Below are 20,601 nucleotides of genomic sequence, written 5' to 3'. Positions count from 1 at the left end.
AAGATAGTGGTATTTGTAGGTGTAACTACAGCACCCTTGAATAAGAAGAATGGCAATGCTTCTTGACAGTGCCTAAGAACTAAATTAAACTATGCTTTGCACTGGGAATGAGTAAACTGAAACTCTTCTCCCTCAACCATGGGCCATTTTGCTCGGCAAACTGCCTTGATATTTAAATGGTGAAATACTTGATAAAACCTTGCTTTAGTCTGGTAGTGCTTCAATAAAATTAACCCATTAGTCATCCCAGGACAGGCTGTCAGTCCCTCTGCAGTGATGGGACCAGAGTTGATTGCTGGCAGCCTCATCACTTCTTTTTCTTGTGCTATTCTGTATTACAAGAGAAAGTTAGCAGTTGAAAAGTTATTTTTATCCTGGTGCAGAGGCAATATCTCAAAAGGGAAGCTTCTCCTGAAATTTATTTTGCTTATCTGAAGGGAGATGTCCCACTGCAGAGCAGAGCAGCCACTACCTGTGTTTCTGTAACATGGACGAATGTGTCAGTCAAGATAATGACTATTCCAACACAATCTGGTCTCTTCATTTCTCCGTCCCTTTATTCCTTGACTTGTTATCATACCCACGCCTAGGAAATCCAGGTCAGCCCAGCTCCTTTCAGACAAAATAAACCCAGTAACAACCCCCGCACTATTAGCAGGGGATGGGGACACTTTCTTGACGTGTGAGGAAGGTTCTCAAACTTCCCTTCCTAGTGAGTCATCCCAGAGAAGACCAGCATGAAAGGTTGCATGGCTCCCACACCCCCATCCCCCAGCCTCTCTTGTACAGACTCCTCATTAATGGAGGGATTGTGTTAAAAGGAATAAACCTTCCCTCAGAGGATCAATTAGCAACCTTAAAAATAGAATAAAGGAAGACAGAAGCCCTTGCAGAGCCTTTCTGCCAGTAGCTCTCCTTCGCAGTGAAAAATCCAGGAGTAAGCAAGAGTGTGACAGATGATGGAGAGGTTTCTGTCCTCATTCCCTTTTAACACTTCCTTCACTGTAATTACTGGAGTGTTCCTGGTCACAGCAATCCAGTTAGAGCTGCAGCAGCTCTTCTATTAACAGTTTCTGTTTCCAGGGCTTTTCACTCAGCTGTAAATACTCACTAACAGGGACAGTTTGGCACACAAGGCCTTACTAAAGGCACAAAGTTCAGAATGATTTTTCCATGCAATTGTTCTAAAATCTCAATGTTTCATTACTGCAACAATAATACAAGTGTTACCACAGTTTCTGTGTCTATGACTTTGAGTGAAGGGTTCAGCTATAAAACCCAATCCATGCCTTGGATCTGCCAGAAATACCTAATTATCTCGACCAATCAATTGGCAACACCTTGGGAAATGATAGCGTTTTGATAATTAAATGTCAATGTGCAGCTGCAAAGGAATACTGAAATCTTTTGGAGATGTATAGCAAAGGCAGAAGGCTTAAAATATCCCTGAAAATGTCCAATGCAGACTTCCTTATTTAGGAATTCATCTAAACAGTCGAATCTAGGTCACAACTAGGTACAATTGCCCAATGTGTCTTTAAAATTTCCTGCTATTTTATTTTTACTTTACAATTCATATTACTGTCCTCCTACAACTGGCCTTAAGTGTTACGCTTCTCAAAAATGTGAAATGTATTTTTCAACACCCTTTGCTATCAGTAATTTGACACAAAGGACGCAAAGCAAAGATTTCACGAAATACCCTTGACTTTATCACATTTCATTATATAACATTTTTGTGGAAGAGAAAAAATGATTAAAATGTCTCAGTCCAAAAAGTAGTTGGAATAAGTTGCAGATTGTGTATGTTCAGCTGCCCTTATACAGCTTTGATTTGTGTGGCTAGCACTTACTCAGCAGTTCAGTATAACTCTTATTGACCTTGGCAGCTGTCACATCGCTTGCTGGATTTTATGTCGCTGGAGGTGTCAGTGTTCAGGGGAAAGATGTGCAGAATATGCGTGGTTTTATTTGCAGGCGGGAATGAGGTAGAACCCAAACTGCATTTCCAACAGCATTATTTCACTGATGACAGTCACAGGAGACCTGTGACCAACTTTAACCTTTTAATAGTACGCATAAATTAAGGCTACGAGAGAATACTGAGCTGCCAATTATAGAAGGTGTAGTTCCAGTTTCTGTGATTAGCATATTCTTCCCTACTTGCCCCATGACAAAAATGAATAGCAGAAGCTTTGTGAAACATTTTCTGAGAGCAGAAACTCATAGAAACTTATCTCCAAATCAATTTAATGTGCAAAGTAGGTTAGTAAACTTCCATTAGCTACTAAATACCCAGAGTGAGAAGGTGGAGCAGAGTGTAGACTAATGTGCCAGTTTCCTTTGTTTCTTAAACAAATACCTGATGGGGTTTTTTTAGCCTACAACCCCTCCAGCATAATGTAAAGAACGAAGTCTGACGTTGACCTTCCCCAAGGCAGTGAAGTTCATCCTGAATCCTTATCTGCGTAATGGTTCTGCAATAAACAGATGTGGCTCTGCAGTATTTGTAATATAAAATATAATTTTTCCAAATGTCTTGGATGTCCTCTTGAGAGTGTCCCAGGTTATGTCTGGATTTCAAGTCTGAATGCTGTTGCACCTCAAGGCTTTTTTTGGGAGCTTGTTCCTAGGCTGTGCACAGGTTCTTGGTGTCCACAACCTGGTCTGATCCTTGTGTGCTGAAAAGACACAGCTCTGTGGGTTTGGGTTTTTTTTGGTATATTTTTCACTCTGTTGATCCATCAGACCTGTTGGTGCACGTAACCCACTACTGGACATGAAATATGCCTGAGAAATGGCTGGTGGACGTTGCCTGCAGAAGCTCCCCACAGAAATGGCCTCAGCAACAGCAGCTCAGCATTGTGCCAGCTCCTGCAGTAACTCCTGGTGACAGATGTCACCTTTTTGGAACATCCAGAGCCATCTGTGACACTTTTATTATGACCTTGTATTGATTAGCCCCTTGTTTTTTTTAAAGTTCCAGCAAATAACGATGCTAATCCAGATAAACCCAGTCCCAACTGAAGGTCAGCATTATCTAGATGCCAGCCTCCAGCCCATTCCTAATGGGAGCTGAAATGGCACCTGAAAGATTTTATGATTTTAGTGGACTTTTAAGAGGGACTAATTTATTGATATGATTCTGTAAATGGTGATTTCAATGACTGCAGTTAATTGTGCATGATTTCCCAATAGGTTTAAAAATACATTTCATAAAAAATGAATAAGTTGCAAAATTTTAAAAGCCTCAGACTGCTTTCAATCTGTGTTACACCAGAACATTTTTCTTATATCTTGTGTTTACAAAGTGTTTTTTAATCAAGTATAGAATAAAAAGCAAAATATCATGAAGACACCGAATATGACACTGTAAAAAGTGCATATGAGCCACTGATTTCTACTACACAGGTAAAGCTTAACAGTTCCATCCTGTGTTATATCTTTAGTATTTTTATTGGCAGATATTGACTAAATTTTAGTGGCTGTGCTGTGAAAAGTATCTGGACCACATGCCTGCAACCCCAGGCATTCCTGTCTGTCATACAAAGCTGAGAGAATTGCAGACTGATACAAGGGTTTTGCACCATTTCATTGGAACTAACTTTTCATTGACCTTTGGCAGAGAAATCGCTCTAACTCCAGCCTGGTCTTTTATTTCCTGGAGAGTTTGAATCAGAGTTAATGAGTGTATATTGAGGTGAGAAACCCTGGTGCCCTTTTCTTGGAAACATGCTCCCCTCTCTACTTAACCATTACAGGGTGGCTATTAGAAGCACACTGGCACCACAGAAATAAAGAACAAAGCAGATGCTCTCTCCCTTGCTTTCTTTTGGACAAGAATTTTTCAGTCTAATCCTACTTTGGGGTTTTCATTTTTTCCCCCCTTTATCACAAAGAGGAGTATATTCAAACACTTTCCCTAAGACCAAAATATACGGGGTTTTAGTTACTATGTTTAAACATGGCTTGGAAGACTTTTTTGCCTTTCTGATGAACAAATGACACCCTCTCTCCCCTTCCTGAACTGCTCTATGAATTCTTTGGCTAATCAAGGCCATGAAGAAGAGAGTGGAAGATCCTTTCAACCTCACCAGAAGTGCTGTGGCTGTTGTACAAGAGCTGTGCCATTTCCTGCTGCCCATTACTGTGTTGAAGGTGTGCCCCAGACGTTCAATCAGACACGTCCATTACAACTGCTGAGTCAACAGAGTCGGGAGGCAGAGGGTGGCTGTGTCATACTAAATAGTTTTCTTTGCAGATCCTTTCCTTCCTGAGTCTCTTTGTACCCCTGATCTTATCGATTGTATTGGCTCTGCTAATTTAGCAGTCCTTTGGGCTGATGATCCTCATTACAACACACAGCACAGCTTGAGTAAACAGGTCCATTGCAGCCCTAATGTTTTTGGCTGTCCAATGGTAAATGAACACGTTTGGCAAGAAGTGCTTTAATGACTTTCACTGGTTGGTACAAAGCGTGAGGAGCTATTGCAGTGTTATGCAGAAAAGGGGAGCTAGTCTGTATAAGGTTCAGTTCCATGTACTTTTCCATGTAGCTCTAAAAGTGTTGTAAGACTGAGTTCTTTTGAAGCAGATAGGCATTGACAGGATTCAAGATAATTTTATTATGCCTACCTAACTACAGTCTTTCTATTGTTAATAATGAGGTAAATATTTATGCTTGATTTTATTTCGACAGCTATCTCGGAGTAGATGTGTCATAGAGTTGGCAGAGTAGATTTTAAATTAACATGTTTGCTTTAAAGTTGAGTGGTAAAATGTTACTGCAGAGCAGAAAGTTGCATATATTATAGACAGTAATTGGAAATAATTATAAAATTCTCTGCTAGAAAATTGTGATGAAAGAACACTTAGATGAATGACAAATGAGCTGTTCAAAGTTCCAGTGATGACAAAGGTAAGGCTGTGTGGGCAAGGTTAATTCTCCTTCTTTGTGCACGTGCACTGCAAGTACTAATGATCCCCCCCTTGCACCTTGAGATTTTCTGCTGCAATCAGTGGGCAAGCCCCATACTCCTTCTTATTTTATGCCAACTCTTGAAGGCGTAAAACCCAAGACCATTAATTGCAGTTGGGGTTATGATGTGCCCTGGTGCAGGCACACAGATTCTCTTCATTAACCCAATACGACGACAGAATCTGGACAATAAGCAAAAGCCCTTATTTTCATCATTATATATTCCTATCCCAGTCACCCCTTAATTTAGCTGCAAGGTAGAATAAATACTTCTGCTTTGCAAAACAAATGTGAATTGGAGGGGTTTGTGTTTTCCCTTCCTGGCATGGCACTGGGGCTGGGGCACTCACCAGGTGAAACCCTTGGTCCTGGGCACCTAGGTGACCACCCAGGTGAGGGTGATGCCCACCAGCTGCTGCCCACACTGTCAGGTGGCTGAAGTTTTGATGACAAAACCCAAATTGGACCCAAGGATTCAAGCATTTAGCATTCCAGATGAAGTCCACAGGGACTTCATAGAATCAGACAAAATTACCTCCTGAAATATCCTTTAAATTCATTTAAAACTAACATGCATTCAGTTCTGAAGTAGGACAGGTACTTGCAGGTAAGAATTTGAAAGGAATTTAGTGATCCAAGATATGTCTTTAGGATACAGCAAGGAGTGATCAGTGTTGGGAAACAAGTGATGTGATCAATTTTAGCAGCATATTTTTCTGTCAGTTTTATCCATGCGGGTCTTTGGGTAAAATAGATTTAGTGGGAGTTCTGGGCATACTGTTACTCATCTGGCTGGAGCACTTAAACATGTCTCGGCAATTTGTTTTTAGTTTAAACAGCATTTAAACTCAATCTTTTAAGTAGGTACAGACATTATTTGTACATTATTTAATCCTATGCAAAAATTTCTTCAGTTTATTGCTAGCTGTGATACTCAAATCAGTTTGCTGCCAGAACATCAAGTACTGTTTGATCTAATACAGCTTTATTGGATGAAGATTATATTGTAAGTTAGGTCTACTTGTGAAAGCCTTTCTTTCCTGTAGACAAATATTTAATATCTGCACTCACTTGTAAAGCTCACTTTACAAGAGAGATACTTCAGAGAAAAATGTTATCACCCCCAACGTGACTTTACCTGCAAGCAAAGTGCCGAACTAGAAACGGTAAGAAAATGAATAGAAATAGTGTTTTCTCTTGGGTGTGATCATAAGACAAGTGTCAAGCTGGGAAAGTCCATTTTTGGCCAGCCTTGCTTTTGTTTTATTGGGATGTGACAGAAGAGCTTTTGCTGCTGCTGAAACCTGCAATTAGGTCAGAGAGATTTTGTGTCTCCTTGGTCTTCACTTGATTTTGGACTGTTATGGTACAGTCTGAAATGTAACAAACTGATTAAGGAATCAGTAAGCTCTATATTTTCCAGCTAACCTTTTACTACGTGCAAATCTACTTTTGGGATGATGGCCTTTGATTCATCATTAGCTGTTATTGATCACTGTATTTTGAGGAAGAGTTTCTTCTTGGTTTTTTTTGGGGCTGAGTACCCTGTCTTTGTGAACCAGCGCTTTGCAGAAGAATCTGTGCGATCGTGACATATATAGGAGCAAAAAGAAGTGTTTCAAAAATGTCCTGCTGTGGCATTATTTCCCCTGCAGAAGACAGCAGCTGAATTTGCACTCTGTCAGGGAGCTGAGAAGTCAGGCTCTTTCATGTGACCCACAACAATTTCTAGAACAGTCTGAAGAGCAGAAGGTGATTTTTTTTTTTTTTTTTTTTTTTTTTTTTTTTTTTTTTTTTTTTTTGATTCCTTTTACCTGGAAGACAGGATGCAGATAGCCCAGCACAGATTTAGGTTTAGGTGGAGAGATTCCCAGGCAGCCAGGTGCACCCTTTGTTTTTAGCCCTTCCTCCTCTTTGCACTCCTACATGTTTAAATGAGCAATGCATGCCTGACTTAGGAGAAGCAGAGAAGCTGCCTGATATAAATGAGGTTTCCTCTCTCCTTTCTTTCCTGCCTGGAGAAATCTAAATGAAGGATCATCTTTGTTATTATGAGACAAGATGTGCCTGGTTGTTCTGCAGGATTATTTATGAAGTGAATGCCAACAGGAGAGTTAGCTCTCTGAGGATCACTGCTCAGGTCTGAGCTACTACCTTCGGCACAGTAATAACATCACTGTCAAAAACTGGAAGGTTTTTTTCCCCTTCAACCTACAAATTTCTTGTAGCAAATCTTCTCTATTATTTAAATTTTGGTATAGTCTCTTTTTAAATTTTGATATAACTCAACTGTGCAATCTTCCTCGCAATTACGTCCTTAAATGCTTGGCAGTTCAACATTAAATTCTGGGAAAAGTGTAGGCATCAAAACATTTTCATAGAGGGAAGGAAGGTTTCTGAATATTAAAGCTGTGTTGAATCTGTAGTCGCTGTTACGCATTGCAGGGAAGCCCTCGGATGCTGTGGAATACAGTCCAAGGAAGAGTTCTCAGAATTATTGATATTCAGACCAATAAATGTCTGACATTCACCCCTTGAGAGGAGGGTGACTCCTCACCTTCCAGGTATGCTGCAGCTGGAAACCTTATGCAACCACTTCTCACAGATAAGCAAATTGAGTCACATTAACTTCAAAGGTATCACTCGAATAAGAAAATGAGATTTAGTGCAAAGTTTATAAATATGCTATAATTAGACCATTAACTGTGTCATCTTTTTGGCACAGCAGTTGACATTGCGTTATGTGTTATTTCACAGTTTCATTTTAACAATTGTTTTGCCTCACACTGAGGAAGTTTGACATACACGATGCTGACGATGTGGAAATAAGGCAAATCTACAAAGACATGGGTTGTGCATGTTAGTTAATTGTCAGATGTTTTTTTAGTTCCTCATTGCAAAAACTCACTTCTAACAAATATTAAAATTGTGTATTTCCACCGACTAAAAGATTTACTGGATGCCAAATGGATATTAGATCGATTTCCTATTAAATGAAGAAGAATGGATCTGAGTATACAATGAGACTAGTGAGCAGCAGGGTTTATTTTTAGATTATACTTTTAAAGCTAAACACTATCTTTTAGTCCAAAAGGAATGTGCCATTTCTTTCATTACTTTTTTACACTTGATTTCTTTTGGCAGGTTAAGACAGCAACTTTACATGAAATGGATGATTGGTTGGGAGATTGTGAATCCTGGCTTCCAGGTTATTTCTTTTCTAATAAATCATTTATAGAAAAAGTGGTCTTCTGAAGTTGTCTCATTAGTCTTCATGTTTTCTGCCTTCTCTCAATTTTCTTTTAAAAAGACTCTGGTTAAATTACCACCATCCTCTTTCAAATTCATGGGTCCAACTAACCTCTCAAAATGAACAAATGGCCCCTCTTTGATCATTGCTGTGGTTAAGAATTTAGTTTTCACTATGAATATAATACTGAAATCCTTTTTTGTAAACCTAGAGATGAGTCTCTGCCCCTTATTAAGGTCCCTTTTTGCCTCCCTCAGTACCCAGGGTGTTCATCACTGGCTGTGCACAGGTCCTGGCCTCTGCAGTAGCTGCTGCAGCCTGTGGTGGAGTGACGCCAGGCTGGGAAATGTACTCTGGAGCTTGTCAGATCTGGAAATAATTTACTGTGCTGAGGGTCAAAATGCCTTCTCACTGCCACTATGGTTGTGAGCACAAATGAAATTTTAAAACTACCTTTGTTCTGCTTTCCTTAGTAGAGGCACTGGAATCCAGCCACCTCAGGCCGTAGCCCAGTGTGTTTGCCATTTAGAAACCCATGTAGGGTTTTTTCTTTCATTCATTTTGCTGCCAGGAATCCAATATTTAATCATTTACAAGGATCCTTTTCAGACTTCTACATGGATGAGAAAACATCAATCAAATTATGGGCACTTGCTGGCAATTATATGGACTTGGTCTGCCTGCTAAGAGGAGCATGAATGAATTTAGAGCCACATTTAATGGCTCAGAAAAAAATTTCTCTTTTGGACATCTCCACGTGGAACTCTGTTAGTGTCTGGATTTGGGTAAACTGAATAGCTTGTGACTTCCTCTTCCCAGTCCCTTTCTCCTCACTGTGTTTGCTCTTGAAAGTGAAGGAATGAAATCTGCACTAGTCTCAGATTTTCTCTAAGACTTCAGTTCATTTAAGCCAAGGTGCCCTTTGTAGGAGTTGGGGGAGCACTGAGTTGCCTCTGATTTATTTTCATTTGGGCTCAGGTAGTTCTAGATACAAAACTAAAAAGAAAAATGTTTTGAATTCCTTCGGCACTGTTGTATGATAGCCGAAAATGGTGAAAGAGTTGTGGCATGTTGTGGATCACCCCTTACAAACTGCAGTAGTTTGCTATCACTCTCTTACTCCCTTGCCAAGGTGAAGCCAGTCAGACCCCATTGCTGGCTACAGGCTTTCAGAGAGGACCATAGGAGACACAGAATAGTGGAGGCTGCTCTAAATTTTGTCTGGCAGTTGGGAGCGTTTGAAGGTATAAAACCAATTTGGGGCTTCCTGCAGCTGCTGGCAGCCTGAAGTGTTAGATGGGAAAAGTATTTATCAAGGAGCAAATAATTTTTAACTGAATCAACACCTCAGAAAAGAGAAAGTTGGTTTTGAAGGATTTCTGAAGACTAGGAATAAGTTTCAGCGAGTCATGAAGGAATGAAGTCTTCAACAAAAAATGTCTGACATGGTAAGCAAAGCCATTACTTCTCTAGAGCAGCTGGGAACAACCCACCTTGTCTGTTTTCCCTTGGGGACATTTATGAGCAATTATTTTATTCCAGGTATGAAATTCCTCATCACTTGCTACTGAGATTTAAATATATAGTTAAGTTTCTCTCATTCATATTTGAATGAATGATAGCATTGACCCTGTTCTTGCTTTATTGATAGATGAAATTTTTACAGCTTTGATTTGCTCATGAAAGGCAGGGTCTAGATGTTCTTCCTTTAATATGATGGAGTCATATCCACTGCTGATAACTATAGAATTACAGAATGGTTTGGGTTGGAAGGCACTTTAAAGACTATTTAATTCCAAACCTCTCCCATGGGCAGGGACACCTGCCACTATCTGGGGTTGTTCCAAGCCCTGTCCAGCCTGGCTTTGGGCACTTCCAGGGATGGGGCAACCACAGCTTCTCTGGGCAACCTGTGCCAGGGCCTCACCACCCTCACAGGGAAGAATTTCTTCCTAATCTCTAATCTAATCCTTCCCTCTGTCAATTTACATCCATTCCCCTTGTCCTATCAATTCATCCAGGGACATGGCATTAGAGCTTGCTATGCCCTTCCCTGTCCTGGAAGCACGTGGGGATTTACATAAATTTAACTATCTTGTGTAAAGTACACTGGCACCAGTATCATTGGTCCACCTCTTCAGATGCTTTGCCCAAGGGATGCAGCTTTAATTCGGTGGGTCTTTGTTCAGAAACTACCTTAATGTGTGTGTTACAAATGTAATTTAACTTCAGAGCAGGAGATCACTGGTCAGTGAGGGGTATTACCTCATCTACTCAGTAAAGGTAAATGCACAAGTGCAGCACAAAAGCTGAGAAAATCTATCATTTCCCCACTTCTTCACATCCAAATATTTTGGCATTGCGTCTTTCATTAAATTTTGTTTAAATTTTGTTTAAATTGTCTTTTTACTGTGTAAGTTTTCATGAGTTTTAGAATGTTGCAGAGAGACTGCAGAAAGGGAATGTTTTGCCCTTCAGACTGGTGAGGAAAGGCTTGTGCTGCATAAACAGGAGAGGGAATTAAGCCAAGTCCCAGAGCTGATCCCAAAGAAATGAAGTTGCTCATGTATGGTGTGGCTTACCTGTCCACACTGTAAAATGAAACCTTGGCTCTGGTAGGAGCTTCCTCCTACAAGGCAATGAAATCCTTACACAGAGCATTTCAGTTCCCAGCTACAGCTCACAGTTACATGAAACAGAAGGAGGGGGGGAAATCTCCCTTAGTTTGGAACTTGGAGAGAAGTTTAAATCTTTTTCACTTGGGGTATATTGCATTTTTTGTGCTTGTATTTTCTGGATGTCTTACTGGATCAGACCAGTGTCTGCCTCATAGTCTTTCTGTGCTGGTGGCAGTGGAGATGTTATTCAGGGAGTGCATGAGTGCCTTGTCCTCTTGTGTGATCATTCCTCTCCATTAGGAATTTCCCCAGAATAATTGAATTATGAACATTAGAGCATGATTTTTAACTTAAAGTAGATGATTCTTCTATAAAATATGACTTATTTTAATATTGCATTCATTTTTGCAATGCCATCCATTTCCACCCCAAATAAATAAAACCCGTTGACATGGGAATTGTAAATATTAGGAGTTTGTGGTGACCCACAAAAAAGTGACAACATCCACAGTTAGTGATTGCTCATAATAACTTCATTTAAGTACGCCTTTATAGTAACTGCTGTTAACATTTGTATTCTGAAAATGATCATGTCATGGGTGATACATTAGGTGAAAGTTACCACCTATCATAGAGGTGGGAGATATGGGTTCTGTTGACTCTCAGGATGCTGCTGCAGAGCTTAGAGACCTATGCTAGACTAGGAAAACCCCAAATTGTAGGTAGTTTTATATTATTGTTCATTAGCACAGATTGCAGCTGGTGAGCTACCATTAGTTCTCATCGGCTCACTGATGAATTCATGTACTTTTAAATTATTTTTGAATGTGTGCCTACAGGCTCTAACAGGCTCCTTGAAGCAATATAAATGAATAAATCAGCAAGAGGTACCCACCAAACTATTACACCAGGGGGTGTAAATGATTTAGAAAGGAAGCACTTATTTAATATTAAATATTTGTCTTAAGCTTCTTACAACTTCTGAACAACTGACTCTCCGGCTACTGTTAAAAATGCTTATTTTTGTGTTGTAGACAAGGCACAAGTATCTATGTGAAAACTGAGATGTATGTGGAGAAGAGCTTGTGACCCCTGTGAGTTAAAAATGAAATTTGGGATTGGAAACAGAGACATTTTAATCATGGTTGCTGCTAGGGGATTCCCCTCGCCCCACTCGTGCTTTTTTTTTTTTTTTTTAAATCTCAGCTGTTGGGAGAAAAATGACATGATGACAGTTAATTATAACTAATCTTGCAGTGCTTCAACACAGACTAATATAAAGTTCAGAGAGTTCTACCAGCAGTTACTTATAGCCTTAGGAAGCACTGAGATTTTGCTTAAAATAGTTGTATTGTTTCTTGGCATCTGGATAAAAACCCCACGTTGTGCAGTAAATTCATCTGATATGGTGTTGAAAACCAAGGGCGAAGTGAAAGAAGGGATATTTCAGCATACGTATGTAAGTTCCAGGACTACAAAGTGTCTTTTCAAATAGTTTTTGTTAAAAAAAAAACCCCAAAAAAACAAACAACAACAACAAAAAAAACCAACCCAGAAACAGCATTCAAAAATGAAACTTGGCAGTTAAGTAAGACAATTGGTCAAGTGAACTGTTTCAGCTTCTAAAGGCATCCAAAGTGGAAAAGAGATAACTGCAAAGCAGAGAAAGAAAAACTATGTGAGGATTTCAGCAGTAGGAAAGCACTAATAAAGTTAGTAACCGTTGCCTTAACCAGTCAGTAATATTAAGGCATTCAACACCACGTGATCTTTGCCTTTAGAGGGGTTTGGGTCCATTAATTCCCATCCTGTTGCTCCTCCTGGATGTGCTGCACGGGATGGCTTTGTGGATTTAATAAAGTGGGAGATGACTTGTCATGGGAAAAAAAAGAGGAGCAAATACACTGAACTAAGTCCTAAATGCTGTTAGGAGGCCGCAGTGTTTTTCTGGCAGGACAGCCTGGGTGGGAGATGATGTCCACCGTAAGCAAGCCTTCAGGAGAAATGAACCTAAACACCTGGCTCCCCTGGAAGTGTCAGACAAATTCACTATCACCCTTAAATACAGAGGAAGAAAAAAAGTAGGAGATTATTTTTAAAATCTTCCTTTAAAAAATGTAGCAAAAAGAGTTTCAAATGTTTTGTGGCTGTTCTTGAACTTTACTTGAGCTCTTTTCTACATAAATCCCACTTACATTGATATGAATGATGCTTGGATTGAATCTTCGCTATTGAATTGAATCCTTACTGCTGGAAACTGGTAAAATTTAGTATGTTATTTTCTATTAAAATTGCAGAAAAGTGTGATTCTAGAAAGTTATGAGAATCTTGATAAGGCGATGGGAAACTGTGTATAATGCATTCATTGTGTTTGCATGTATAGACAGAGAGGACTTATACTCGGGTATTCTAAGTGCTTTTCAAAGGTACACAAGGTGCATACAAATTCTGGAGAGTGCTGTGATGTTAGTCATTAAACAGGTAGCCTCTGGAGAAGGAAAGGGACCTGGTACAAGGGAAGGCTCCTAGCTGAGCTGAACATCTCTCTCATCTTTGGTTCTTTAGGCAAAAAGTGATGAGTGCTTTCTAGTACAACAGAAATCAGAGAAATATTCTGAAAAATGTGGCTGAATATTAATCTGTTGGCTGAATTTCTGTTTGGTCTTTCATCCCATTTCTGTTCTGTAATTTTTTTTTTTTTTTTTGTCTTAAAATTGCAGCCATTTAGAAAGTGAACACTTTCCTATTTCATGGGGTTTTTTTCACGCATTACAGGGAATTTAACAGCAGTTCATTGAAATAACAAATTGCATCAAGGTAATTGTTTAAGGCCAGGCTGGATGGAGCTCTGATCAGCCTGGTTTAGTGGAAGGTGTCACTGTCCATGGCAGGGGGTTGGAACAAGATGATCTGTAATTTCCTTTTCAACCCAGACCATTCTATAATACCATGAATCTGTAGCATTATCAAGGTAGATATTTTGGTAGTGTTTCAAGTACTGGCTTTGTAAAACATTCACGAGATAAAAGCAGCCAAATCCAGTAAAGTATGGTAGGAAGTGAAAGCTGATCATTATGAGCAAGGCTGAGCCAAATCAGATTTCTGCAGACATGCAAAAAGTGCTTACCACCACTGGCATGCTTGGAGGGCTCGTTCCTCTCTTCAGTGGATCCCAGAAGAATGCAACACGATTCAACCTCCTTGAGACAAAGTCCTTCTTGGGAACCTCCCATGCTGGCACGTATCTGCAGAGCCCAAGGTGTGACTAAGGATGATAGGCAATAACTAAGCAGCATGTTAAAAATAGCAAGTCAATTTAAAATCAGCATCAGAATGCCATTATTGATTGTGTAGAGCAAATCCCTTACCTTGTATTCAACACTTAATTAAAGCAGTGGAACAGAAACACTAATAGAGAGGAAAAAAACCCCAAAGCAAAACCATAATGATTAGAAAATATCTTTAATTTTTGTGTTCTGTTCCATAGTCATCAATGGATTTCAAATCTAATTACTAGTCACTTGCATGAGCCTTCTTTATCTCCTGTTATCACTTTTCCTACTAAATAAGCAGAGCGTTGGGACAAAAAAACCTTAACACTTGACAGATTTCCACCTGCTAAATTATTGCCAGTTACTATTTGCAGGGAGACCCTTCTCTGAGTAGGTGCTTGCTGCTCTTTCTGTAAAGCAAGACTCCAATCAGGAAAGGTTAATAGCTTGTGAAGAGCCTCCATCGCAGCTTTTCTTGCCCTGCCATGGCTGGTGAATAGGTGGCAGATGCATTGCTTCCTGCTCATGTTTTCTTTAACCTGCACATCATGGTACTTAAAAAGGACTTTCTCACAAATACAACTCTGTGTTTCCTAAGGACATTAACAAGGGTATCACAGTTTTAGGCTCCAGGGGCTCTATCCAGCAAGATAATTGGTCTTTTGTAGGAATTCTTCTCTGTGCTTTAATTTGTAGTGGTTATTTATTCAGTATGAGTTCCTCTTTCTTCAACCCATCACTGGCATCAAATGTCTGATCCTGCATTCTCAAAAATAACACTCAACAGGATCTTGACATTTGAACAGGACAAATGATTCTAATTTACACCCTCTACTACCTGTGCTTTGAACTATGGTATACAGTAAGGTCATGTAAAAAAGAGCTTTGTGTCCCTTGAGAAACACTTGCCACCATTTGTGGGGCAGTTGGGTGGAGAAGAATAGGAAGGGACAGATGGGTTGTGGGGAAGAGGGGGCTGTTGTGCTGATCAGCCCCTGCAGGTCTGTGCTACAGGGAGGATTTGATTTCAAACCTTGGCTCAGAAGTTATTTCAGGTTCAGGCAGGGATGCACACTGGGATTTGGGTATTGTACTCACTAATGGGTGGTGGGTTGGGATCCAACCTTAGCACCGGCTGGATCTATTCACAGAGGTGTGCTCTAACTAGAACGTTGGTGAAGATAAATATCCTGCCTGAATGCATTTCTTCTGTTGCTAAAGAAGTCATCATCTAAGGATACGATCACAACAGGGCTGCCATCAATTATGCTGGTGTCTTGATAACTCCATAATTAAAAATAAATTGTGCTTGGTCCTTAATAGGACTAGTATTAAACTGAATGCCTGTTTAATCTCTGTTAAATCTGCCACAAAGAAATGACACCATGAGAAGTGTGAATGAATGATATCCTTTTTTCCCCTTCCCTGATTCTAATTACACATGATGGCACTTGCAGTGTCCCTTGTGAATGCACAAAATTGGTGCAGCAGGGGAAATGCAAGCTTCCCTGTGCTGCAGTCTGTTCATTAGCATCGATTTCTGAGGCACTGCCCCTAAGGATGAGAGGATAATTTTTTTTTTTTTTTTTCAGTTTCTCATGATCCTAGCCTGTAATAGACTATTAAAAATAACTTCTAAACCTCAGTGTAAATTCTGGAGCAGTGAAAGATTTACAAAACTCCTCATAACACACCTTTCCACAGAGCATTAAAGCCCAACTAACCACTCCTACTTTGTCCGTGGCCTGCATGTAACGCTCACCTAAAGCCGTGTCTTTGGGCTGCAAATCCATTGTCAGCCTTTCATCATCTGCTTGGCTTTCTGCTGCTTTTCCGTGGTGCAATTTGAAAACTGATACAACATACTTTCCGTATGGAAAAGTCTGTCATTTATTTGGTAAGGTTATGAACATCCTGGTAAAGCTCACATAGTTCAGATTTCTCCTGACTTGTACTAGCTTTTGTGGTACAGTGTAAAAACATCACTATGAACCACAGGTACAAAGTCATCACTATAAGAAAAATAGAAGCCTGATCTATTCATCTAACTGGTTTTGCTCGGATTTGTACAGTCCCTTTTATTAACTTGGGGCACAGGAATAAATGCTGAGTTTTGATGAAAAGAGTCCCTATTTCCTGAGTTTCACATTAATTATTATTACAAAAATTGCACTCAAGACACTTTCCCTAAGTTTTTTTTTTAATCTTCCTCTTTTGAAAAAATGGCCATCTACAGAAAGAATAAAATTTAAGTCCAACTAGCTTCAGTAACAAATCATAGTGTGCATATTAATGATAAAGACTGAGAGAACAAATCATAGGTGAGCCCTAATTTTGACAGCTCTTCATCCACATTACTCTAGTAACTACTTTTAGATAACATAAAAAGTGAATTATGAAAGTATTATGAAAGACTCCCTAACAAATGCAGAATATATTGCTAGGAACATTCTGTAACAGTTTGCTCACTTTCCATTAACGCTGTAGTGGGTGCCTTGTACCATCTCCCTAAGAAGCAGATAAAAACTTGGCGCCGTGTTTTTATGCGAGATTACCTCTTTGCTTTTTAGCCTGGAATGCCGTGTTTTGAAACTGTTCTCTGTTCCTGCATAAGCTTTATTCCAGATGCTGTGCAGGCAGGTTGGTTCAGGTCCCCACGGTACCGAGTACAGGAGGAGGTGGCTGCTTTGCCCATCTTGCTGAAGATGGACCTGCCTGTAGTCCGTGGCTTTCTGCCCAGCTCTGCTGGAACTGGCTGTTGCATCGTGAGCCTTGCCAAAATTTTTCACAATAACAAGCTCCAATCTACATAACACCTGGCCTGTACAAACCAGGTCATTATGAACTTGATCCAAGCTGTCATTCAAGAGGCTTTGTTTTTCCCTTCCTAGGCTGGGCTAGTCAGCCATAAGCAAGAGCTGGTTTTAACCTTCCAGGCCTTGCAGCACTCGAGTACCAGTTTTCTTTCTTTGAGCCCCACCAAGCAGGCGAGATCCACGGAACAAGAGGATCACAAGTAGCAGAAACGTAGAGAAACAATGAGTGATCTGGGCTAAAACCCGGCCTAACAGGTTACTCTGAGTTCCAAGCTCCTTCCACTCTGTTTTTGTGCTTTTATTTTCCTGTTGCTGCTTCTTGGTCTCATCCTTCATCCTTCCTATGCAAATTGAGAAAAGCAGGTTTACTTAATGTATTTCCTGCATATTCGCTCTGTGTTCATTTCCTACACATCTTTTAGGTATACATACAGTCAAAGCCAAAACGTGTGTGAAGAAGGGAGCTGGCACTCAGCTGGCTGGAGGACTGTAAAGGACTCTCTTGCCCTCTTGTGCTGCCTCTTCTTTTCATCAGTGCTACTCTTGGGGCTGCAGGGTGGAGTTCAGGCTCCCACATCCAGACGCTGGATTAGCTGCATTAATGCAAACTCTGCATTGGCAAATTAAGCTAAGAATTGCAGCACTGCAGTTCCCCATGTGCTTCAACTCCAGATTAACCATGAGGGGCAAAATGTGGCTATTCTTAGCACACAACACCACAGGGGCTGTGCGGAGGCAAAGAGTGTGCAACTGCTTGTAGTCCAGAGCCAGTCAGGAAAAAGGAAGTGTCACTTGCGAAAAACTCTGACATTTCAAGAGGTGTCTTCCATTCTGTATCAGGCAAAAATGAGACCTTTAAAATTTTTTCAATGGAAAAAAGAGAGCTGGGGCTGGTGCAGCCCTGGTGGGTGCCCTCTGCCACTCACTCTTGGGGGGAGGGCTCTCTGACCTGGGAAAGAGCCAAGGAAAAAAACCTCCTTAAAACCAATCCTCTTTGACCAAGTGTTTCCACATTGACAAATATAAATTTTCTCACAAAACTTAGTTTGGAACACTTTTGACCAGCTGTATGCAATCTCTGGTGAACTCTCCTTCCCCAGCAAATGTCCAGGATTTTATAATTCATGAGAGCAGTGGGAGAGGCTGAACCTGGAGTCAGGAATTTTGTGTTTCAGGCTCTGATCAGGATTTCATATCTATGATATGTATCATCCCGTCTGTCTGCCTTCATTTCTACTCTTCTGCCTCCCATCTTTGTAAGGTAGAACTCTCTGAAAGTAGGAACTCTGTTTTTTACACAGCACCTAGCACAACGATGTTCTGGTTTCATTTTGAGTTTGTAAATTATGTGAACAATCCTTGCACGAAGATTTAATGTTTCTGTAAACAGAAAATAAACTGAGGATCATAGATGAGGCAACCATATCCATTAAAATGCTATATATATTGTTCTTGTTAAATGGAAAATGTCCAAGTGAATCTGGGCATTTTCAAAACCTGCGTAGGTTATCCCTTGGGTTCTTTAACACCCAAGGGATGTTCTGTTCTTTAACAGAAATAAGAACTGTATGAAAAACAGGAGTAGATACTGTAGTAATTTCATTGTGCATACAGTCATGTCTTGCTGTCTGAGTTGGAGATATGCATTAATTTTTCTTGAATAACTCGTGAACTTAATGACTGTGTCTCAAAAAAAAAAAAAAGATTCTGCAGAATAATGCCTATTTGAATTTTTAAATAGTGCAGATAAAGGAAACTGAGATCATTGACTTCATGTATTTAAAAAGTGATGGATTCAGTATCCTCCCTGCAATCAATAAATATTCTCTCCTTAATCGAGGGCTTCTGCCAGATTGGTGATCTCTTGCACTAATCACTTCCCTCAAAAATATGACTTAGATGAATTTGAAACTAAATGGGACCAGTGTTCCTTGAGCAAAGACGGTGATTGTGTGTTCAGTTCTGGGCCCCTCATTTCAGGATGGACCCTGAGGGGCTGGAGCGTGTCCAGGGAAGGGAAGGGAGCTGGGAAAGGCTCTGCAGCACGGGTCAGATGAGGAGCAGCTGAGGGAGCTGGGAGGGCTCAGCCTGGAGAAAAGGAGGCTCAGAGGGACCTTCTAAGTCTCCACAACTCCCACCTGGTGCAGCGAGGTGTGGGTATGGCTCTGTGGGTAACGAGTGGCGAGATGAGAACAGATGGTTTTAAGCCGTGCCAGAGGACCTTTAGGTTGGATATTCGGAGGAAGTTTTTCACAGAAAAGATGACTAGGCATTGGAACAGGCTGCCTGGAGAGGTGGTGGTGTCACCATCCCTGGAGGTGTTTGAGGAGAGCCTGGATGTGCCACTCAGCGCCATGGGCTGGTCAACAAGGTGCTGATCGAGCATAGGTTGGATTCTATTCACTCAAAGAGCTTTTCCCACCCAATCCGTTCAGCAATTCCGTGATTACCTGGAGCTGTTCTGGAAGCACGGCAAGCAGCACGAGGAGGTTGGTGACAACGCGGTGTCGGGAATTCGGAGCGGGGCAAGCACACAACTAAAGTTCCGTTTTGACTAGTTTTGTAGCGGTAGCGCGTTTTTAGCAGCACACGTGCAAACCCTCGGTCTGAGCTCCGAGCCGGGCGCAACTTCCCGGCTCCCCTCAGCGCCCGGGCCTGTCCCGCCGCCGCCCGGCAGAGGGCGCCGCGCGCGGCGCTCCCGCGCGGGGCTGGGCGGGGGCAGGGCCGCGCCTCCTCCATCTTCGCTCCGCCCGCGGCCCCTCCGCGCCGCGGGGCCGAGCGGGGACTGCGCGCCCGTCCCGCCCCGCTCGCCCGCGGCGCCGGCACCGCAGAGCTCCCGCCGCAGCGCGCCGCGCCGGGCTCCATGCCGCGCTCCGGGATGCGAGGAGGTGCGGCCGCCCCGCTGCCGGGGGAGAGGGTGGGTCCGGGGGCTCGGCTCCGCGGGCGGGGGTGTGGGTGCGTGGACGGACGGACGGACGGACGGACCCGCCGGGTCTCGCCGCGCCGCGCGGGAGAAGTTACCGCGGTTTTGGGACCGCTCCGGCCGGGATCTCCCGTCTCGCTGTCGGTCGCCTCCCCCGCATCTCCTTGCGCTGGTCCGGTCCTCCGAGCGCCCCGGCTCCTGCCCCCGCGGGAGGAGCGGGGCAGGGCGCGGAGCGCCGTCGCCGCCGGGAGACAGGTGAAGTTCGGATGGGGACGGGCAGCGCCAGCCGCGGCCACCGGCGGGCTCGGTGCGGGCACCGCCGCCAACTCCGCTCCGCCGAGCAGCGCTGAAAGTAGCGCAGCTGCCGCGGGCAGGGCGATCGCGGCTGGGTCTGGGCTCTCTGTCGCTCAGGTTCGCTTCTAAACCCCGACTTTTTTACCTGCCCACCCACCCCCCGGTCACAGCATCGCAATGCGTTCGGGTTGTCTTTTTCCCTCCGTCGATTCTTCAGTCGGTGTTTTTAAACAAGGCACGTTTATCCGCTCCTTCATTAACCATTCATTACTTTGAACGTTCATTCTTAATTTGTGCTCGTCCTTGTATTTATTTTGTGTATTATTATTTGTTCAAGGTCAAACCTGTATAGAGTTCGGACTTTATTTATGTGAAGATATGATGAGGACTCTTGTAATGCTGTTCCTTTCCTCCTCCTCTTCCCCCTCCCACTCCTGTGCCTGCCTGAGC

At 42.0% G+C, this 20,601-nt stretch overlaps 1 protein-coding gene and 1 long non-coding RNA gene across 3 annotated transcripts in view; both read left to right on the top strand.

Annotated features, from left to right (window-relative positions):
• The first annotated feature begins 5,473 nt into the window (after positions 1–5,473).
• On the top strand, positions 5,474–8,180 carry LOC120755448 (uncharacterized). 2 transcript variants are annotated; one of them, XR_005701781.1, is made up of 4 exons: positions 5,474–5,585; positions 6,025–6,144; positions 7,424–7,542; positions 8,123–8,180. It is a non-coding gene; the product is annotated as an uncharacterized LOC120755448 (long non-coding RNA). The 2 variants fall into 2 exon arrangements; XR_005701780.2 differs by having other exon boundaries at positions 5,527–5,585; positions 6,058–6,144.
• A 10,913-nt stretch (positions 8,181–19,093) lies between these two features.
• The window catches only part of THSD7B (thrombospondin type 1 domain containing 7B), a 299,161-nt gene continuing 297,653 nt past the window's right edge, over positions 19,094–20,601 (top strand). The window contains exon 1 of the mRNA XM_058421403.1: positions 19,094–19,423. The gene's annotated coding sequence lies outside the window, so the exon portion shown is untranslated. The remainder of the gene's footprint in view (positions 19,424–20,601) is intronic.

This window comes from Hirundo rustica, chromosome 7 (genome assembly GCF_015227805.2).
Source record: "Hirundo rustica isolate bHirRus1 chromosome 7, bHirRus1.pri.v3, whole genome shotgun sequence".
Taxonomy (NCBI): Eukaryota; Metazoa; Chordata; class Aves; order Passeriformes; family Hirundinidae; genus Hirundo; species Hirundo rustica.
Note: the sequence above shows the minus strand (reverse complement) of the source record. Positions and strands in the feature narration are given on the sequence as shown.